A 22294-nucleotide genomic window follows, 5' to 3' on the forward strand; every position below is an offset into this window, starting at 1 on the left:
TTGCGGTTACAGCTTCTGTCAAAATGATGGATGTGTGACAGATAGTTTGAGATGTATTGGCTTTGATGGTGACAGTTAGTTTGATCGTTTGAAGTTGGTGTTTTTGTCGTCGCATCCCCTACATATCCCTGAGCTTATCACGGTAGCTGTGAAAGTGATAAGAAAAATGGTGGAAGTTTATCTGTTCTGTAAAAAGAATATAAAATAAAATCTTATTAAATCCTAACACAAAAAGTTTGAATAAAATGTAGAACTATTCACTGAACCAAGCATTTCAGTTTAAATAAAATGGTGAACGTTTATCTGTTCTGTAAAAGAATATAAAATAAAACCTCACACAAAAAAGTTTGAATAAAATGTAGAACTATTCACTGAACCAAGCATTTCAGTTTAAATAAAATGGTTAAAGTTTATCTGTTCTAAGAATATAAAATAAAACCTCACACAAAAAGTTTAAATAAAATGAAGTCACAAAAATATTGCAAACAATCCAATGTATGAATGATATCACACTGCCTCAAAAAACATAGCGAGCGCACGTCTATGTATGTGTGTGTGTGTTTGTGTCAAAGCAGGAATTCACCTCCCTCCGCATTGCTGAGGACCTTGGAAGTTTATCTCACACAGAAGTTGAAAAAGCATTATGTTCATTTAAATGAAATGATTATAAAATTTACATTTAGTCATTCACAAATATTTGACACTGACTCAAGTTGAAAAACCATGCTGTTCAAATAAATTAAACAAAAATAAAATCATCTTACTGTTTCACCATGGTTGAAAAAAACCCACAAGTGTTCCCCCTGAAGTCTTTTCTCTCTGCCACACCAGCGTGTGGCTGGCCTGGTATCTGTTTTTGTGACACGTTCCTGAGCCCATTGAAAAGCATTGTGTTTTTTTTAAAAGTGTATAAATTAAAATATATCATATATAAAATAAATAGTTTACTAATTTAACTAAAGTTGAAAAGCATTGTTGTTCATTTAAAATCTTACAAAATTACTGAAGTTGAAAAACATTCTGTTCATTTAAAATAAATATTTTACAAATTTACTGTACCAATTATGTTAGATTTAGATAAAATCATCTTACATTTTCACCAGGGTTGAAGAAAAAAAATCACACAGGTAGTGCCTGCCAGCATGGACGGTGAGCGTGACAAATAAGTGATATCATCGCTGTTTTCATACCACCGGTAATAAATTACTTTTAATTCATAAGACTTATTTTCAGGAGTGACAGTTATCAGTGAAATATGGCGCTCGTGTAATCAAAAGGTCTGCCTAAATGCTGGGAATGTGAATTGGCCTTGAACCTAAACAGTTCCATTCATAGAGTACTGAAAGAATATAGTGGACACACAGCTCCGCCGTTTTCCCATAGTTTTCCACAGGCTCTTACTGTAAAAGGCTATAAAATAGCCAAGACACATGGACGTGTGCCATACCCCATGTCTGGACCAAAAACTTTTGCACCCACTCTTCTATGACCACCTCATCAAAAATGCAAAACAGTAAGTATTTTCTCTATAATTAATTTATGCTACGGTGCTGTTTATCTGTATTATGCAATGATGTTTAATTTGAAAAATTGTTTATACATAAGGAAAAGACGGTATAATTCATTAGTGTTTTAAATAGCCCAGGCTACGTATTTGTTTTATCCACATTATGCTATTAGTATTTTTATCTGCTGTAACTGGTGATACAGATATTAAAATGTATCTACTATATTCATTTATCAAAGTATGGGTTTAAAAATATGGTATTTTGATATCGATGTGATACAGATATTAACATGTATCTACTATATTAGTTTATCAAAGTATGATTTTTTTTTAAATATGGAGCATTGTATTATGATATTGATGTGATACAGATATTAACATGTATCTACTATATTAATTTATCATAAAGTATGATTTTAAAAATGTACAACATTGTTTATGTTCATTATGCTATGTTTTTTTTTTAAACCATATCACAAAAGTATCAGTTTAACATGACTGTTTTACAGCAATGTTTATTTTGCATTATGCTATGTTGTATTTTTTATCTGATGTAACTAAAATCTGCAGCATCGTTTATTTAAGCTGCGGGGTTTCCATAAAGGACCTTAAAATAAATGTTTTGGATTTATTCAGTTTTAAATCTTATTTAGAGATTATTTTAGTCAGACATGCTTATATTAGTCCATGGGCCAGGCCAGAATTTGGTACCACCTAAGGTGGCAAAATCTCTTTGGTACCAGTTTGTTTGTAGAGTCCATATAAGTACTTTGAAACATGATAACCTTTTCAAATGAGTAGCTTTACTAATATTTTGGGACAATCATTATTATTGCCATTATCGTCCTATAGAATCTGCCCCGCAGGTTTGTATAAAGTCTATTATAAGAGGTAGCCATACATGCTATATGTTTATTTTTTCAGGACAGTCAGGGCTATCCAGATCTGCCATAATTTGACATGATATATGTGGTATACGTTTTATATTAGCCTTCATATTAAAGACAACTATTTTTTGCATCTACTAAATTGTTATATTTGTATATATTTGTAAATCTATCATAAAAAGATATTGATGTTAAGGGGGTATCTTTTCAGATATGGATAGACAAGACTGTCTGTAATCTGGTGATATCAGAACCATGATGGTGGGACAATCCATGACCTAGCAATTTGAAAAAATATGCATGTACTGTATGAAATAATATTAATGCAACAACAACGACTGGTGCTAGTTTCAAAAGTTTCAGATTACTCCTCCATACCTCGCTGTATGGATAAGTCACTATGTTCTTCTGAAAAGGTGAGTCCTGCTATTTATTTTGATATGTGTTACCCTTGGAAGCTACAGGCACTTCTCGACTTACTCAGCCATGACTCAGCTGTGTGAAAATGAGTGAAGAAATTACAGATGATTGCAACTTTGTTTTATTCTAATTAGATTTTTCAAATCAAGATTACTCAGACCATCTTTGTTCTACAAGCAATCTACTTGTGTCACTGTGAAGCAGAAGGTCCACTCTTTCATTTGATACCTATTTTATAAAATAACAACTTTGTGAGTAATCAAAAAAAGATTGATGAGTGTGTGGAGATGCAGAGATGAGAAGTAGTTTAAGACGGCTGAAATTTCATGTGATTTCAAAAGCATTTTACTTCACAACTTTGTTGCACAGACTAGCACATAGCATCATTGGAAACGGCTAGTCCTGATGCTATTTTTAGCACCACAAATTTAAATGTTCATTGTTCTTGATATACCGGCATTGCTGTTATTTTCCGAGCAAGGTACATGACAACATAGAGAAGTAAGGCAGAACAAAGTGCAAGTAGTAAACAGTCAGAGTGTTTAATACACTGTTCGGATGATGACTCTAACCTTGTGGCCCCTACGAATATAGATTCATGGAACACACTACTCAAAGCAGCTAAAATAATAGGCTACAGCCCCATCCTTGATCTTGCTAAAGACCTACCTGAAGGTAGCATACCATCAGTATTGTATCACAGGAAATGTCGTAGCATCTTCACTATGAAGAAACTGCTTGACAGCATCCTTGCAAAAAAAAGTTCTGCAGAAATATCTGCAGAACACAAAATCCACTAGACAAGGTTCACAGGCATCAAGGGTGTATGAGGCCAAATGTATATTTTGTGACAAATGTAGCAAGTATTTGAAAGGTCAAAGGACAAAAGAGAGCCTGACAAAATACACAGACTTGAGAGCTGATGATACAATCAGCAGAGCGGCTGTCAGGAAAGGTGACAACAGAATGCTAGCCATAGTCATTCGTGAACTAGTAGCAGCTGAAGGTCATTATCACAGATCCTGCTACAGGGTGTACACAAAGGATCCAAATAATAATAATAATAATGCATTTTATTTCTAATGCGCTTTTCTTAGACTCAAAGCGCTACAATATACAAAAAACAAAAAACAACAACAATAAGATTCAATAAAACAAATACATTCATTTACAATAAGCAACTCTAAAAAGGTGTGTCTTTAAAGAATTCTTAAAACAGTCCAATGTTGGAGAGTCTCTAATTCCCGATGGTAGGGCATTCCAAAGACGTGGTGCTGAGACCCGAAAATGCTCGACCACCCGTTGACTTTAAATTATTTCGAGGCTGCTGAAGGATGCATGACCTAGAAGAGCGCAGAGAGCGTGCTGGAGTGTGAGTGGTAACTAAGCTGCAAAGATAGGCAGGGCCCGTTCCATGAATCGCTTTATACATTAAAACCAGTATTTTGAATTCAATACGTGCTTGTATAGGCAACCAATGCAAGTCATGGAGTACCGGGGAAATATGTTTTCGAGTAGTAGTGTGTGTCAATAGCCGAGCGGCTGAATTTTGAATATATTGTAATTTTTTGATGGATCGATTTGGGAGACAAAGATAGAGTGCATTGCAATAATCGAGCCTCGACGTAATAAAGGCGTGAATAAGCCTTTCCGCATCTGGGAGCGATAGAAATGGTCGTAGCCTAGCGATATTTCTAAGATGGAAAAATGCAGTTTTTGACATCATTTTAATATGGGCATCGAACATCAGTTCTGGGTCAAAGATAACGTCCAGATTGCGCACTTGAGAGGACGCAGTAACAAAGTCATGGCCAGTAATCAAATTAGAGCTGTTAAGTTTAAGTAAAGCCGTCGGTGTACAGACATAGACAATACAGACATAGACAGACAGACAAAGGTAAAATTAACCTGGGCCAAGCAGAATGTTATTATGAAGCAGCAGAGAGAATGGCGCTCTACAAAGTTTTTATATATACTAGGGAAGGACTGATTGAACATCCTACAGTGGTACCATTCACAGACCTGACCTCTAAACTGGTGACAGAAATGGCTGAATGTGGTGTAACACAAAGAAACACCTACGTCGCAAGGTTGAATCTGAATTTGGTGAATCTTTACACATCATACCAAATGACAAAGGAAAGCTGTTGGTATACCCTGACGATTTGACAATGGATGAACTTGTAAAGGTTTGCCAGAAACTAAAAGATGAACCGAAGGAGCACAAATCAAGCATTAGCGAAGACATCATATCACAAGTGGCACTGAAGATCAGAGGTGATATTTGGAACCAAGATATTACTCAAGCATGGCCAGCACATGCGTCAGATCTTGAGATGATGAACAGCACTCCTACATCTCTAGTGGAGTTTCTCCAGACACTCCTAACAGGTTCATCCAAAGTAGGTAATAACTCATCCCAGAGGGAGAAAAGACTCACAGCTTCATTTAGCCAAGACCTAGTTTATGCTCTTACTAGCGGCAAAGTCAAGCCTGCAAAACATATTGTGTTGCCCTTTGCTGTCAAGTCACTCACCGGAAATGTGGAACTGATAAAGATACTGAATAGATTTGGCCATGGTGTTTCATATTCTCAGGTAGAAGAAACTGACACAGCCCTTTGCCTTCAGAAGCAAGCAGCAAGTGGAGGTGCCATCCCACTACCACAAAACATCAAGCCTGGTTTTTTCACAACATTGGCTTGGGACAATATAGACAGACTAGAGGAGACAATCAGTGGTGAAGGGACATCACATAGAGTGAATGGAATTGCTGTGCAAACAAAGCCTATTGCTGACCATCCTGCTGAGACCAGAGCTTTGCCTTGCATCCCCAAAACCAAGAAGAGAAGCATTAAAGCAGTAGAGATGGTACTTCCCATTTACAATGCAGGAGAACTTACCAATCCTCCTGTTTTAAAGACAGTTGACACTAATCATGCCTCCTTCCTACAGGATGCAGCAGACAGAAACCTCGTGTGGCTAATGCCTTGTCTTTCCAACAAAGATGTTTGCAGCTGGACTGGGTTCAACAGCCTCACCCACAATGATACAAGTGTACAAGAAGATAGTATAGGCTATTTGCCCGCAATCAATGGTCCTGTTACACAGTTATCAACAGTACATGAGGTACTCAACCAGTCGATAAGCATCGTCGTGAAGTCTCTGCATCTCAACAACATTGTTGTTGATTTTGACCAGGCATTATATGCCAAAGCTGCAGAAATTACCTGGAAACACCAGGAGGTATTCAAGAACATCATCCAGAATGGGGGTTCCCTTTCGTTGTCACTCCGAGTTACGTCGGATGAAGACGAATGGGGTTTCGCTTAGAACACCTATCGACTTCGAGTATTACAAAACGAGCCAATGGCAAGGAAATGCCATGGGTCTGCGGAATTTGCATGGCGTAACTCCGCCCCACCTCGTGGGTATAAAAGGAGGACGCCGGCAACAGGCAGATATGTTTTCGCTTCGGAGCCAAGAGCATTTCTTCACTCCACAGTCATCTCTGACTTCGCTCTACGAGACGAGCTTCTCTCTCCGGTGTTGGTGTGACGGCGATCTGCAGCGAGCTCACAGTGCCTGCTGATCTGTGCAGTAATCTGCCAGTGTGTGTGTGTCTCCCTGTGCGCTTCAACATCGCGGAGTTTTTTTCTCTCCTCTCATAAAAGAGCTCGCACGCGGCACGTCTTTTTAAAGACGGCTCGCCCGTGCATTTCTGGTTGCAGCGGACTGGTATCGGACTCTGATGGGCACGAGCGCTGTCTAGTGTGTTTGATCATGCTTGAACAGCGCTCGTGGGTGACTCATGTTCTCGCAAGGGAACGTGATCATCGCGTCATAAATAGGTCGAGACTCGGTGAACTCGCAAGAGTGAGAGTCCCCTCATCCACCCCCCGATCTTCGGCGGGTGGCCAGGGTGACCTGAGGGTTACGGTCTGGAACAAGGCGCCGACTATGTGTCCGTGACCCCAGCCCCCCTCTTCAATGACGGTGCCCGCTAGTGAACTGCTGATTCCCGCGAGTCTACCCTCTGGTGGCCCGCGTGTTTCAGTTGAAGCTACAGAGGAAGATGCCATGTCTGTTGCAGCATCACTGGGTGGGCTTGAGTCCTCTGGAAGTGAGGGCCCGTCACAGCTGCCACCTTCCGGTGTGCATACGGCTGTGCCTGAGTCTGATCCGGAGATGACGGCCATGCTTTCCTGGGACGATTGGTTTTGGGTAAGGCCGCCGACCCTCGTCCGTGGCAAACCCCAATACCTCTCTTCCCGGACGTGCATGATGAGATCTCGAAGTCCTAGAAGACCCCCTTGTCTTCTTAGGACCGCTCGCTGATCTCATCCGCCTTTCCTCCCCTCGATGGGGCCGCTGCCCTTGGGTACACTGGGGTTCCCCCGGCTGAACGCTCTGTTGCGATGCTATGTGTCCTCAGAGTGCTTCTTCTCGGCGCAATCCTAAGCACCCGCCCGTGGCCTGTAGTTTTTCGTCTACGCTTGTGGCGAGATCCTATAGCGCCACGGGACTGGCAGCCGCCTCACTGCATGCCATGGTCATTCTGCTGGTCCACCTGACCCAGATGCTCATGGACCTGCACGAGGGCGGGACTGACCCAGGGCTCTTCACTGAGCTGCGCGCCGCCACTGACCTTGCTCTCTGAGCGACGAAAGTGGCCGTACGCTCCCTGGGTCAGGTGATGCTCACCAGTCTGTGGCTGAACCTGTCTGATGTGCTGGATGTCGCGCGGACCCGTCTGTCCGACATTCCCATATCCCAGGTCGGCCTCTTCGGCGGTGCGGTTGAGGGCTTGCCCAACAGCTCTCAGCCGCCCATGAGCAGAGTGAGGTTGATTCTGTCCCGACGGCCCCGCCGTCCGCTCAGATCCCTCGTCTGCCCACCGCCGAAGGCGCCCTCCCGCGGCTCCCACCCCGCCCGTTCACGGGCCGGCTCTGGGGGCCGCGGGCGGACGCCACAGCCCTCTCCAGCCCCGCCCCCCGCTACACGCCGGGTTAAGCGGCGCTCGTGAGACGGGCACCTCGGCGATGGAGCAGACTGAGGTTGATTCTGTCCCGACGGCCCCGCCGTCCGCTCAGATCCCTCGGTCTGCCCACTGCCGAGGGCGCCCCCCCGCGGCTCCCACCCCGCCCGTTCACCCGGGTCGGCTCTGGAGGCCGCGGTCGGACGCCACAGTCCTCTCCAGCCCCGCACCCCGCTACACGCCGGGTTAAGCGGCGCTCTTGAGTTGGGCTCCTCAGAGATGGGACTCAGTTCTTTCCAGGAGTTGGTAGCAGGACCACTCCTTTCCCCGGGGAGGGCCGGGGAAGAATCCTTATTCTCCAAAGAGCTGATTCTCCCGTCTCTGAGCACAGAGTTCTCGGACGTCACAGAGCGCCGCCCACAAGCCGTGCTCTCCTCGTCCCCCTCTGTCCCAGAGGTGGTTGACATGGCGTGCCGTCCACGGACCGCTTCGCCCCTGTCCCCCTCTGTCGCCAGACCCCTGGCAGAGCAGGCCCCCGCGGGACGACCAGCCTGGTCCTCCCCTGGCCCCTCTGCCAGGGCGCGGTTGCTAACTGTGCCCCCACATCGGGCCGCTATGCCGTCCACGTCTGGGCCAGTTACTCCGCTTCGCTGCCCCTCCGGGGGGACGCCTGTGGTCGCATGATCCCGCTGGTTCAGTTCCTGGGAGCCTGGTTAGAGCTTCCCCGTCTGTCCCACTGGGTCGCGCGGACCATCAGGCTCGGCTATGCGATTCAGTTTGCACGGTCTCCTCCCCACTTGGGGAGTCCGCTCCACTTTTGTCGGTGGCTATGCCCCCATCAGGAGAGCAGAGATTGCCACCCTGCTGGCGAAGGGCGCAAATGAGACTGTCCCTCCAGCCGAGATGAGGTCAGCCGGCTTCTCAGCCCCTACTTCATTGTCCCCAATAAAACCGGTGGGTTACGGCCAATCCTGGACTTGTGCTGAACCGCTCCCTTCACAGGATGCCGTTCAAGATGCTCAAACGCGTTTGCGAATGCATACTGCCTAGGATTGGTTTGCAGCGATCGACCTGAAGGACGCCTACTTCATGTCTCTATTCTCCTTGACACAGACCGTTCCTTCGGTTTTCTTTCAGGGGCAGGCATCCAGTACGCGGTTTTCCCTTTCGGGCTAGCCCTGTCTCCTCGCATCTTCACGAAGGTCGTCGAGGCTGCCCTTGTCCCCCTTCGGGAACACGGGGTTCGCATCCTGAGTTATATCGACGACTGGCTGATCATAGCTCACTCTCGAGTTCAGGTTGCGAACACAGGGACCTAGTGCTTCGGCACCTAGCTCGTCTGGGCCTTCGGGTCAACTTGGAGAAGAGCAAACTTTGCCCCGTGCAGAGGATCTCTTTTCTCGGTATGGATATCGACTCGGTCGCCATGTCCGCGCAGCTTACGAGCTAGCGCGCGCGCAGTCACTGCTGACTTGCCTGAGACAGTTTGAGGGCAAGAGTGCGGTTCCACTGAAACTTTTTCAGAGGCTCCGGGGCATATGGCTTCTGCAGCCGCGGCAACGCCGCTCGGATTGCTTCATATGAGACCGCTTCAGCTTTGGCTTCGCGACCGAGTCCCGAGGTGGGCATGGCAACACGGCACCCTCCGAGTAACAGTTACTCCGACCTGCCGTCAGACCTTCACCCCGTGGTCGAACCTCAGTTTTCTACGGGCCGGAGTGCCCCTGGAACGAGCTTCGCGGCATGTTGTTGTAACGACAGATGCCTCCTCCACGGGCTGGGGTGCCATGTGCAATGGACGTGCTGCCGCGGGCTCCTGGACAGGACCCCGTCGCCTCTGGCATGTCAATTGCCTCGAGTTGCTGGCCGTACGTCTTGCTTTGCGCCGCTTCCGGGCCGTGCTCAAGAACCAACACGTACTAGTCCGCTCAGACAATACCGCCACTGTAGCGTACATCAACCATCAAGGTGGTCTACGCTCCCGCCGTTTGTCGCAACTCGCTCGCCACCTCCCCATATGGAGTCAGAAGCATCTGAGGTCGCTTCATGCCATTTATTTCCACCGGAGCCCTGAACTGTGCAGCCTACGAGCTCTCACGGCTTCAGCCACTCCCTGGAGAATGGCGACTCCATCCCCAGTCGGTCCAGCTGATTTGGAACCAGTTCGGGGACGCACAGATAGATCTGTTTGCCTCCCACGACTCGACCCATTGCGCCCAGTCTTATTCCCTGACCGAGGGCACGCTCGGCACGGATGCTCTGGCGCACAGCTGGCCGCAGGGCCGCAAGTATGCGTTTCCCCCAGTGAGCCTTCTTGCGCAGACCTTGCGCTAGGTCAGGGAGGACGAGGAGCAGGTCATTCTGGTCGCGCCGTACTGGCCCGCCCGGACCTGGTTCTCCGAACTAGTACTCCTCGCGACAGTACCTCCTTGGCCGATTCCCCTGACGAAGGACCTCCTTTCTCAGGGACGGGGCACCCTATGGCACCCTCGTCCCGATCTTTGGAACCTCCACGTGTGGCTCCTGGACGGGACGAAGCAGGTTTGAGTACCCTTCCACCTACGGTGGCGGCTACCATCACTTCCGCTAGAGCGTCGTCCACAAGACACGTCTACGCGTTGAAGTGGAACCTCTTCGTCAACTGGTGCTCTTCTCACCGAGAAGACCCCCGGAGATGTTCGATTAGTGTTGTGCTTTCCTTCCTTCAAGATAGGCTGGAGCGAAGGCTGTCTCCCTCTACCCTGAAAGTCTATGTTGCCGCTATTGCCGCACACCATGACCCAGTCGAAGGTAAGTCTGTTGGAAGGCACGACCTGATCATCAGGTTCCTGAGAGGAGCGAGGAGACTGAATCCTCCTCGTCCTCCTCTCGTTCCCTCTTGGGACCTCTCAGTGGTTCTAACTGCCCTGCGGAGTACTCCCTTTGAGCCTTTGCAATCAGTGGAGCTTAAGTTCCTGTCTATGAAGACAGCGCTCCTGGTTGCATTGGCCTCCATCAAGAGGGTGGGGGACTTGCATGCATTTTCCGTTGACGAAGCGTGCCTGGAATTTGGGCCGGCTTACTCTCACGTGATCCTGAGACCCCGGCCTGGATATGTGCCCAAGGTTCCTACCACTCCCTTCCGGGACCAGGTGGTGAACCTGCAAGCGCTGCCCCCGGAGGAGGCAGACCCAGCCTTGGCACTGCTCTGTCCAGTACGCGCCCTCCGCGCCTATGTAGACAGGACGCAGTGTTTCAGGACCTCAGACCAGCTCTTTGTCTGTTATGGTGGGAAGCTGAAGGGAAAGGCTCTCTCCAAGCAAAAGTTGTCTCACTGGATAGTGGACGCCATTGCCTTGGCATACCAGCAGCAAGGTCGACCGTGCCCCCTTGGTGTGACCGCCCACTCCACCCGGAGTGTGGCATCCTCTTGGGCTCTAGCGCATGGCGCCTCGCTAACAGACATCTGCAGAGCTGCAGGCTGGGCGACACCTAACACATTCGGCAGATTCTACAATCTCCGAGTGGAGCCAGTGTCCTCTCATGTACTCGCTTCAACCAGCTAGTACTGGACCCGCTCAGGTGTCTTCGCTTGCTCGCCATTCCACTCCACGGACTGGATACGTGCGATATTCTCCTCAGGTGAGCTTCCCCGAAAAGCCCTGAGTTCCTCCAGCACTCCTGACGTTGGCGCCAGTGTCTATTGCCTGTGCGTCGGCTAGGTGCCTCCCGTGTGCATGGTCCCTCCCCTGAGCGACCCCCACATGTGTATTTCCACTGTAAGCCTCTTGAGCATGTGTCTTTCCCTTGGCAAGCCACCTTGCCTCCCCTGGGGTTGAAATATTCCACCTGCGGCTGGACACCCCAGTGTTCTCCATATGTCTCCTTCGGGTCATATGTGTATTCTCTAAGTCCCCCCCCCCCCTCTGGGTTGGCAGTAATTGCATATTCCCCTAAACTTTGGGATATGCTCCCCAGTGTACCTTGGTATTCCTGTGCTAAATAGGAGTCCTTCGTCCGTGCCAGTCTCACGACAGGGATCTCAGATTTACGCAGGGCACTGGAAGACAGCTGAGAAGGTGGCGTGATTAGACTGGTAACCCCATTCGTCGTCATCCGACGTAACTCGGAGTGACAACGAAAGGGAACGTCTCGGTTACGTATGTAACCCTCGTTCCCTGAGTAGGGAACGGAGACGTTACGTCTGCCTGCCACTTTCCGCTGTACCGCGGGGATCGCCTGAGCTCAGTCTTGGCTCCTCAGCGAAGAAACATATCTGCCTGTTGCCTCAATCTCAGGGGTCATTGATGGTCACAGGTATAATCGAGGAGTAAGGCTCCACAAGCTGCTCTATGAGGTTTTCCTGAGACTAGCATGGAAAGGTTTTCATCCATGGTTAGAACAGAATCATCAGGAAGATCGTATTCATTTGGAAGCAACTCTGCAAGCAGTCGATAAATTAAAGTGCACAGAATTGTGCAAGCTACAAACCTGCAGCAATCAGAGGGTGGAGGAGAATACTGATGTCATGAAACTGGTTGAATATGAAGATGATGATGATGATGATGATGATGAATAAACAGAAACATTTTGCAATGGCCAAATAAGTTCATGAATAAGGTATAATTATTTTGTTTTTCTTTGTATGACATGTTCTGTTCAAATAAAGTTACAAGATTTCATTCTTTGGCTCAACGGTTAGTGTCATTGAAGGCTAATTTCTGTGACAAAGCTACCACTTACAAAAGGTTATCATGTTGAAATATCATCTAGAGATATGGACAAAAACAAAAAAAATCAAACTAGAATTTGCCACCTTGGGTGGTACCAATTAGTGAAAATTGTGGCCTGGGCCCATGGTCTATATGTGCATAGGCCTATTTTATTCCTCTTCAGTTACTTACTTTTTAAATTTTGGTAGGTTACTTTTTTAATTCTTCTTTTACTCTGTCTTTGATTTTAACTTTTAGCAATTAGCATGATAAATTGTTTAACATGTAAGCTATATGAATGACACTGTCACAATGTGATAAGCAAAACATATAAAAGTCAAGTCAAAGCTATTTATATAGGCTAGCGCTTTTCATTACCATTTAAAATAACATGGTCTTTCCTTCTCTCTCTCTCTCTCTCTCTCTAGAGACAGCAAACACTGCAGGACAATCAGGCATCCAAGTAACATGTTAGTGTGGTTTATATTTTATTTTTAATAAGAAAACATTATAGAGTGCAACAGGCGGTTTCTGGAAGTAAAAACATTTACTTTCTCCATACGGAAATTAATTTTAAAGACAGACCTACTGTGAGCTAAGAGGTTGTTAATACATGGTATTTGCTTCTGATAAAGCCTTCAGCTTATTTTTTGTAAATAATTGTGTTTCACAGTTGAACTCCTGGTGAAAACTACATTACCCATGAGCCATGATGCTGTAGTGAAAATTATGTCAAACATAGTTTTTTTTTTTAAAAAGCAACACACTCCAAAATAGCTCTGCCCACTCCCATGAAGCACTGCAAATGAGATAATCTCCCTACCCTCTCAAAATACTGAAATGTTTGTATAAGCTATATATGCATATTTTGCATATTTATATATAAAAATATATATTTTTTAAAATCACTATGGGAAATAAGAATGAAAAGGGGGGGAAGCACTGTTGCACTCTATGTATAATTAACAATTGCCAGATGAACTGACAGATATTTTTTGTAAACAGGCAAAATCTCTACATCTGATGATGGCCATGTGTTTTCGCCGATCATAACTGGTTTAACTCTTGGCTCCTTTGAGGTCAATATGACTTCTGCCAAATCAAATTGTAAGTGTAATAAAACAGTTTCGACTATGTAATGTATTAAATTAATCTTAATTAAGCAGTCCGAGTTAACTATTTGGGACCAATTGGAAATTTACATTCTGATCTGACAGCGTCATGTACAAATTTGTCATGCTCCTGGATTATTTTACTATACTACATTACTATAGCCTTTTATTTACTGCTGATTTTATCAAAGCCACGAATTAAATGAACAATTGACAGATGAACTGACAGATATTTTATGTAAACAGGCAAAATCTCTTCATCAGATAGTGGCCATGTGTTTTCGCCTATTATAACTGGTTTAACTCATGTCTCCCCCTTTGAGATCAGCTCGGCTTCTGCCGAATCAAATGTACCGGCAAATTGTAAGTGTGATACATGAGAAACGTCTACGGTTACGTATGTAACCCTCGTTCCCTGAGTAGGGAACGGAGACGTTACGTCGGATGACGACGAATGGGGTTTCGCTTAGAAAGCCTATCAACTTCGAGTATTACAAAACGAGCCAATGGCAAAGAAATGCCATGGGTCTGCGGAATTTGCATGGCGTAACTCCGCCCCACCTCGTGGGTATAAAAGGAGGAAGCCGGCAGCAAGCAGATATGTTTCTTCGCTGAGGAGCCAAGACTGAGCTCAGGCGATCCCCGCGGTACAGCGGAAAGTGGCAGGCAGACGTAACGTCTCCGTTCCCTACTCAGTAACCGTAGACGTTCCCTTTCGTTGTCACTCCGAGTTACGTCGGATGACGACGAATGGGGTTACCAGTCTAATCACGCCACCTTCTCAGCTGTCTTCCAGTGCCCTGCGTAAATCGAGATCCCTGTCAGCCTGGACAAAGGACTCCATATAACACAGGAATACCAAGGTACACTGGGAAGCATATCCCAAGCTAGGGGAAGTATGCAATTAATGCCAGCCCGGAGGGGGGGGGCTTAGAGAATACACATATGACCCGAAGGAAGCATATGGGAAACACTGGGGTGTCCAGCCGCAGGTGGAATATTTCAACCCCAGGGGTGGCAAGGTGGCTTGCCAAGGGAAAGACACACGCTCAGAGAGCCTTACAGTGGAAATACACATGTGGGGGTCGCTCAGAGGAGGGACCATGCACACGGGAGGCACCTAGCCGACGCACAGGCAATAGACACTGGCGCCGACGTCAGGAGTGCTGGAGGAGCTCAGGGCTTTCGGAGAAGCTCACCTGAGAAAAATATCGCACGTATCCAGTCCGTGGAGTGGAATGGCGAGCAAGCGAAGACACCTGAGCGGGTCCAGTATTAGCTGGTTGAAGCGAGTACACGAGAGGACACAGGCTCCACTCGGAGATTATAGAATCTGGCGAATGTGTTAGGTGTCGCCCAGCCTGCAGCTCTGCAGATGTCTGTTAGCGAGGCGCCATGCGCTAGAGCCCAAGAGGACGCCACACTCCGGGTGGAGTGGGCAGTCACACCAAGGGGGCACGGTCGACCTTGCTGCTGGTAAGCCAAAGCAATGGTGTCCACTATCCAGTGAGACAACCTTTGCTTGGAGAGAGCCTTTCCTTTCAGCTTCCCACCATAACAGACAAAGAGCTGGTCTGAGGTCCTGAAACACTGCGTTCTGTCTACATAGGCGCGGAGAGCACGTACTGGACAGAGCAGTGCCAAGGCTGGGTCTGCCTCCTCCGAGGGCAGCGCTTGCAGGTTCACCACCTGGTCCCGAAAGGGAGTGGTAGGAACCTTGGGCACATATCCAGGCCGGGGTCTCAGGATCACGTGAGAGGAAGCCGGCCCAAATTCCAGGCACGCTTCGTCAACGGAGAATGCGTGCAGGTCCCCAACCCTCTTGATGGAGGCCAGTGCAACCAGGAGCGCTGTCTTCATAGACAGGAACTTAAGCTCGACTGATTGCAGGGGCTCAAAGGGAGCACTCTTCAGGGCAGTTAGAACCACTGAGAGGTCCCAAGAGGGAACGAGAGGAGGACGAGGAGGATTTAGTCTCCTCGCTCCTCTCAGGAACCTGATGATCAGGTCGTGCTTCCCTACCGACTTACCTTCGATGAGGTCATGATGTGCGGCAATGGCGGCAACATAGACCTTCAGGGTGGAGGGAGACAGCCTTCGCTCCAGCCCCTGTTGAAGGAAGGAAAGCAAAACACTGATCGAGCATCTCCGGGGGTCTTCTCGGTGAGAAGAGCACCAGTTGACGAAGAGGTTCCACTTCAACGCATAGACGTGTCTCGTGGACGACGCTCTAGCGGAAGTGATGGTAGCCACCACCGCTGGTGGTAGGGTACTCAAACCTGCCTCGTCCCATCCAGGAGCCACACGTGGAGGTTCCAAAGATCGGGACGAGGGTGCCATAGGGTGCCCCGTCCCTGAGAAAGAAGGTTCTTCCTCAGAGGGATCGGCCAGGGAGGTGCTGTCGCGAGGAGTACTAGTTCGGGGAACCAGGTCCGGTTGGGCCAGTAAGGGGCAACCAGAATGACCTGCTCCTCGTCCTCCCTGACCTTGCGCAAAGTGTGCGCAAGAAGGCTCACTGGGGGAAACGCATACTTGCGGCCCTGCGGCCAGCTGTGCGCCAGAGCATCCGTGCCGAGCGTGCCCTCGGTCAGGGAATAGAACTGGGCGCAATGGGTCGAGTCGTGAGAGGCAAACAGATCTATCTGCGCGTCCCCGAACTGGTCCCAAATCAGCTGAACCGACTGGGGATGGAGTCGCCATTCTCCAGGGAGGGGCTGAAGCCGTGAGAGCTCGTCGGCTGCACAGTTCAGCGCTCCGGGAATGAAGATGGCTCGAAGCGACCTCAGATGCTTCTGACTCCATAGGAGGAGGTGGCGAGCGAGTTGTGACATACGGCGGGAGCGTAGACCACCTTGATGGTTGATGTACGCTACAGTGGCGGTATTGTCTGAGCGGACTAGTACGTGTTGACCCCTGAGCAACGCCCGGAAGCGGTGCAGGGCAAGGCGTACTGCCAACAACTCGAGGCAATTGACATGCCACAGCCGCTGGGGTCCTGTCCAGGAGCCCGCAGCAGCATGTCCATTGCACATGGCACCCCAGCCCGTGGTGGAGGCATCTGTTGAGACAACAACATGCCGGGAAGCTCGTGCCAGGGGGACACCGGCCCTGAGAAAATCGAGGTTCGACCACGGGGTGAAGAACTGACGGCAGGTCGGAGTAACTGGTACTCGGAACGTGCCGTGTTGCCATGCCCACCTCGGGACTCGGTCGCGAAGCCAAAGCTGAAGCGGTCTCATATGAAGCAATCCGAGCGGCGTGACCGCGGCTGCAGATGCCATATGCCCCAGGAGCCTCTGAAAAAGTTTCAGTGGAACCGCACTCTTGCCCTCGAATTGTCTTAGGCAAGTCAGCAGTGACTGCGCACGCTCGCTCGTAAGCTGCGCGGACATGGCGACCGAGTCGATGTCCATACCGAGAAAAGAGATCCTCTGCACGGGGCAAAGTTTGCTCTTCTCCCAGTTGACCCGAAGGCCCAGACGGGCTAGGTGCCGGAGCACTAGGTCCCTGTGTTCGCAAACCTGATCTCGAGAGTGAGCTAGGATCAGCCAGTCGTCGATATAACTCAGGATGCGAACCCCTTGCTCTCGAAGGGGAACAAGGGCCGCCTCGACGACCTTCGTGAAGATGCGAGGAGACAGGGCTAGCCCGAAAGGGAGAACCGCGTACTGGTATGCCTGCCCCTCGAAAGCAAACCGGAGGAACGGTCTGTGTCGAGGAAGAATGGAGACATGAAAGTAGGCGTCCTTCAGGTCGATCGCTGCAAACCAATCCTGGGGCCGTATGCATTCGAAAACGCGTTTGGCGGTGAGCATCTTGAACGGCATCCGGTGAAGGGAGCGGTTCAGCACGCGCAAGTCCAGGATTGGCCGTAACCCACCGGTTTTCTTGGGGACAATGAAGTAGGGGCTGTAGAAGCCGGACCTCATCTCGGCTGGAGGGACAGTCTCGATTGCACCCTTCGCCAGCAGGGTGGCAATCTCTGCTCTCATGATAGGGGCATTGCCACCGACCAAAGTGGAGCGGACTCCCCTGAAGCGGGGAGGAGACCGTGCGAACTGAATCGCATAGCCGAGCCTGACGGTACGCGCGATCCAGTGGGACAGACGGGGAAGCTCTAGCCAGGCTCCCAGGAACTGAACCAACGGGATCATGCGAGCCACAGGCGTCCCCCCGGAGGGGCAGCGAGGCGGAGTAACTGGCCCAGAAGTGGACGGCATAGCGGCCCGGAGAGGGGGCACAGTTAGCAACCGCACCCTGGCAGAGGGGGCCAGGGGAGGACCAGGCTGGTCGTCCCGCGGGGGCCTGCTCTGCCAGGGGTCTGGCGACAGAGGGGGACAGGGACGAAGCGGTCCGTGGACGGCACGCCGTGTCAACCGCCTCTGGGACAGAGGGGGGCGAGGAGAGCACGGCTTGTGGGCGGCGCTCTGTGTCGCCCGAGAACTCTGTGAGCTCAGGGAAGAGGGGATTGTTTCTGTCTTTAACCACATTAGGGTGCTGCCCACCCGTGGGTGAGCAGCGGGGAGTGGAGAACAAAAGATTCTCCCCCGGCCCTCCACCGGGGGAAGGAGTGGTCCTGCTACCACCTCCTGAGAAACAATCATCATCCCTGAGCAGCCCGTCTCAGGAGCGCCGCTTGGCCCGGCGTTTAGCGGGGGGCGGGGCAGGAGAGGGCTGTGGCGCCTTCTTACGGCTTCCTCCGCGACCGGCCCTGGGTGGAGGCTGCTGCGTTGTCCGGGCGGGAGGGGCGGGAGCCGCAGGAGGGCGCCCTCGGCGGGAAACAGGTCGAGGCGTCTGCCCGGCCGGCAAGGTGGAGGCAGCAGCGGGCCGGCGGGGCAGAATGTGTTTGATGGCCTCGGTCTGTTTCTGGGCAGTTGAAAACTGTTGGGCAAAGTCTTCAACTGCACCGCCGAAGAGGCCGGCCTGGGACAAGGGGGCGTTAAGCAGACGGGTCCGCTCAGCGTCCCGCATGTCAGCCAGGTTCAGCCACAGATGTCGCTCCTGGACCACAGCTGTGGACATCACCAAACCCAGGGAGCGCGCGGTAACCTTCGTCGCCCGGAGAGCAAGGTCGGTCGCGGCGCGCAGCTCATCAAAGAGCCCTGGGTTTGTCCTACCCTCGTGCATGTCTCTGAGCATCTGGGCCTGGTAGACCTGCAGAGTGGCCATAGCATGCAGTGAAGCAGCCGCCTGTCCCGCCGCTCTGTAAGACTTCGCCACCAGGGTCGACGAAAATCTACAGGCTTTGGATGGGTGCTTAGGCTCGCCCCGAGAAGAAGCACTCTGCGGACATAGTTGCATGGCAACAGAGCGTTCAACCGGGGGAAGCCCAGTGTACCCACGGGCAGCTGCCTCATCGAGGGGAGGAAAGGCGGATGAGACCAACGAGCGGTCCCGAGAAGACAGGGGGGTCTTCCAGGACTTCGAGATCTCATCATGCACATCCGGGAAGAAAGGTATTGGGGTTTGCCGAGGACGAGGGTCGGCGGCCTTACCCAAAAACCAATCGTCCAGCCGCGAGCGCTCAGGACAGGGTGGAGGCCTCCACTCAAGTCCGATGCTCGCGGCTGCCCGGGAAAGCATGGCCGTCATCTCCGGATCAGACTCGAGCACAGCCGTATGCACACCGGAAGGTGGCAGCTGTGACGAGCCCTCACTTCCAGAAGAGTCAAACCCGCCTAGTGATGCTGCAACAGACATGGCATCTTCCTCTGTAGCTTCAACTGAAGCCCGCGGGCCACCAGAGGGTAGACCCGCGGGAATCAGCAGTTCACTAGCGGGCACCGTCATTGAAGAGGGGGGCTGGGGTCGCGGACACATAGTCGGCGCCTTGTTCCAGACCGTAACCCTCAGATCACCCTGGCCACCAGCCGCAGGACGGGGGGTGGATGAGGGGACTCTCACTCTTGCGAGTTCACGGAGTCTCGACCGTAATGACGCGATGGTCATGTTCCCACAGAGAGAACATGAGTCATCCACGAGCGCTGCTCTAGCATGATCAATGCCCAAACATACTATGCAACGCTCGTGCCCATCAGAGTCCGATACCAATCTGCCGCAACCAGAAGTACACGGGCGAGACATCTTTAAAAAGACGTGCCACGTGTAAGCTCTTTTAGTGAGAGAAAACTCAAGTGTTGAAGCACCCGGGGAGAAACGCACCGACTGGCAGACCACTGCAACAGATCAGCAGGAAGCACGCTCTCGCCGTAGATCGCCGTCACACCAACACTCGAGGTACTCGTTTGTAAAGCTGACAATTCAGAGATGGCTTGTGGAGAGAAGAATACACTTGGCTCCGAAGCGAAAAACATATCTGCTTGCTGCCGGCTTCCTCCTTTTATACCCACGAGGTGGGGCGGAGTTACGCCATGCAAATTCCGCAGACCCATGGCATTTCTTTGCCATTGGCTCGTTTTGTAATACTCGAAGTTGATAGGCTTTCTAAGCGAAACCCCATTCGTCGTCATCCGACGTAACTCGGAGTGACAACGAAAGGGAACTATTAAAACAGTTTTTCGCCTATGTAATGTATAAAATTAATCTTAATTAAGCAGTCCGAGTTATCTATTTGGGACTAATTTTAAGGAAAGTTACATTCTGATCTAACAGCATCATGTACAAATTTGAAATATTTTTGGCACTATTGGATCGAGTTTTGTAGAATAAGCCCAGATTAATTTATTTTATGCGGTGTCATGCTCCTGGATTATTCAGACTCAGAATTGTAACTATAGCCTTTTATTTTACGGCACTTATTTATTTTACTACAGATTTGATCAAAGCCAAATACTGTCCAAAAGGGACGACTGGGAAAGAAGAGAAACAGGTCAATACAAGGTTAGATTCAATCTTTATATTCTTTCCCATTTTGCCTTCATTGTCCTTTTCCTGTTTTAATTTTTCAATTTTTATATTCTCAGATCATCAAGGGTTTCTGAAAGCAAACACCAGTCAGTTGGTCGAAAAAATTAAGAACATTGATTCAATCATTGACAATCTTGATTGCTCAATGAATCAGTTACAAATGTGCGAGCGAATCCAACATGAAGACGAGGGAACCGCTGGACTATGTGAATTGTGAAAGCATTGTCAACGACCTGGTCAACGCTTTGTTCAAGCATGAAGAATCTATCATGAAGAAACTGCAATAACAACTGTTGTAGCCTATTGTTTGGCATTATGTACTTAAACAGTTTTTTTTTTAAATAAAATGTTTTTAATAATTGATTGGTGATGGAGTTTTAATTTTTGTATTTAGAACCAAGTATATTGCACAAGTAAGAAGAAACCAAACTGGCCATATAATGATATATTGCACATAATAAACAATGGCAAAATTTGTATTCCTTAAAAAACAGGCAATGTTTGAGAACCCTAATATTGGTGTAGTTTCAACCACAAACGCAAAACTTTGTGGTGGGTGATACGGGCATAGCTTTACTAAAGGAAAACATTATGGAAGTAATTTTCAAACTATATTTTATTTATATTATGGTTTTCATGTTGATTTAAAGTTTTTGTTATTAACTAATACCTTTATTTTTTACATCCAGCACAACATTTTGTTCAAAAATCGTTCTCTGACCACAAATAATCAGACAATGGTGTGTTCACAATCTACAATTAGATATTATCCTGCTTAGTATGTGTGTATATAGTTGTGCTTAAATGTTTGGATGTATTTTTACACGCCAACATATTTTGTCACACCGTAGTGATGCAAAGTTCCACACTCTTGTAAAAGACTATGGTCTAACTTTAAAACATAATCTTTATACATGAATTCAAAAGACCAAATCACTAAGAAAAGCACCGTTTATAATAATAAATACAAAAAAATTCACAAATTATGGTTTTATTACTATTACTATTCAGATAGCAGATGACACTGGTTCACATTTTGAATGTGTGTCTGTTTTAGGTGAAGACTTTTCTTTGAGAGCCGTCAACATTCATTGTTTATAGGAATAAATGACCATTAATAATTTAAGTGTTTGTACTCTGAAGTATTTCTGTTTGAGAATGTTTGACTAAATTCCAACTTTCCCTCTATCTAGGATGTGGAATCACACAAAGTATTAACGCAAAAAGTACGTGCATGCTGTTTTACACGTAAACTATTACAACAAAATCACATATGACTATTGCACTGAGAGAGGCGTATTCATTAAAACTGTTAAACAAAGTTTGGTGCTTAAAATTAAAATTGCACAAAAGTAAATGCTAGTGATCAACTTGCTAAAAAAAGTCAATACAACATGAGCCATACAGAAAAGCCACTTGTGATCAGTTTTGTATGTTTGTAATTGACATCATGTTTCTTTTTGTACAGTTTACAAAAACTATAGTCTACGAGCGTGGTCAAACATATAGGAATTTATGAAAAACATGAACAGATATTTCTACATGAGATATTTATTTTAGAACATCTTTCAGCTATGTGTACGAAACATCGACATGAAAGATGAGTATTGCTGTTTTTCTGTTACCTATAAAACTATTATACTTCAAACTCGTCTAGCTATTGCCCATTTCACAGCACAGTCGGTTATTTTTTTCTACGTGGCTAAACAACGGTTAAGCTAATGAATTACCGGCTATATTTTTACGTGATTGTCGGGATGATTCATTTTTTAATCCGTCTACACCGATACTTTGACACAAGAGTTTTAGGCCTGATCCAGAAAACAGACGGTA

The 22294-nt window shown here is 48.2% G+C and overlaps 1 long non-coding RNA gene across 1 annotated transcript; it reads left to right on the forward strand.

Annotated features, from left to right (window-relative positions):
• The first annotated feature begins 1182 nt into the window (after positions 1-1182).
• LOC143749577 (uncharacterized) lies at positions 1183-13880 on the forward strand. The gene is made up of 4 exons (XR_013207036.1): positions 1183-1513; positions 12911-12952; positions 13488-13589; positions 13841-13880. It is a non-coding gene; the product is annotated as an uncharacterized LOC143749577 (long non-coding RNA).
• The last annotated feature ends 8414 nt before the right edge of the window (positions 13881-22294 follow it).

Source organism: Siphateles boraxobius, unplaced genomic scaffold (assembly GCF_051911475.1).
Source record: "Siphateles boraxobius isolate OS27281-9 unplaced genomic scaffold, OSU_SipBor_1 25, whole genome shotgun sequence".
NCBI classification, from domain to species: domain Eukaryota; kingdom Metazoa; phylum Chordata; class Actinopteri; order Cypriniformes; family Leuciscidae; genus Siphateles; species Siphateles boraxobius.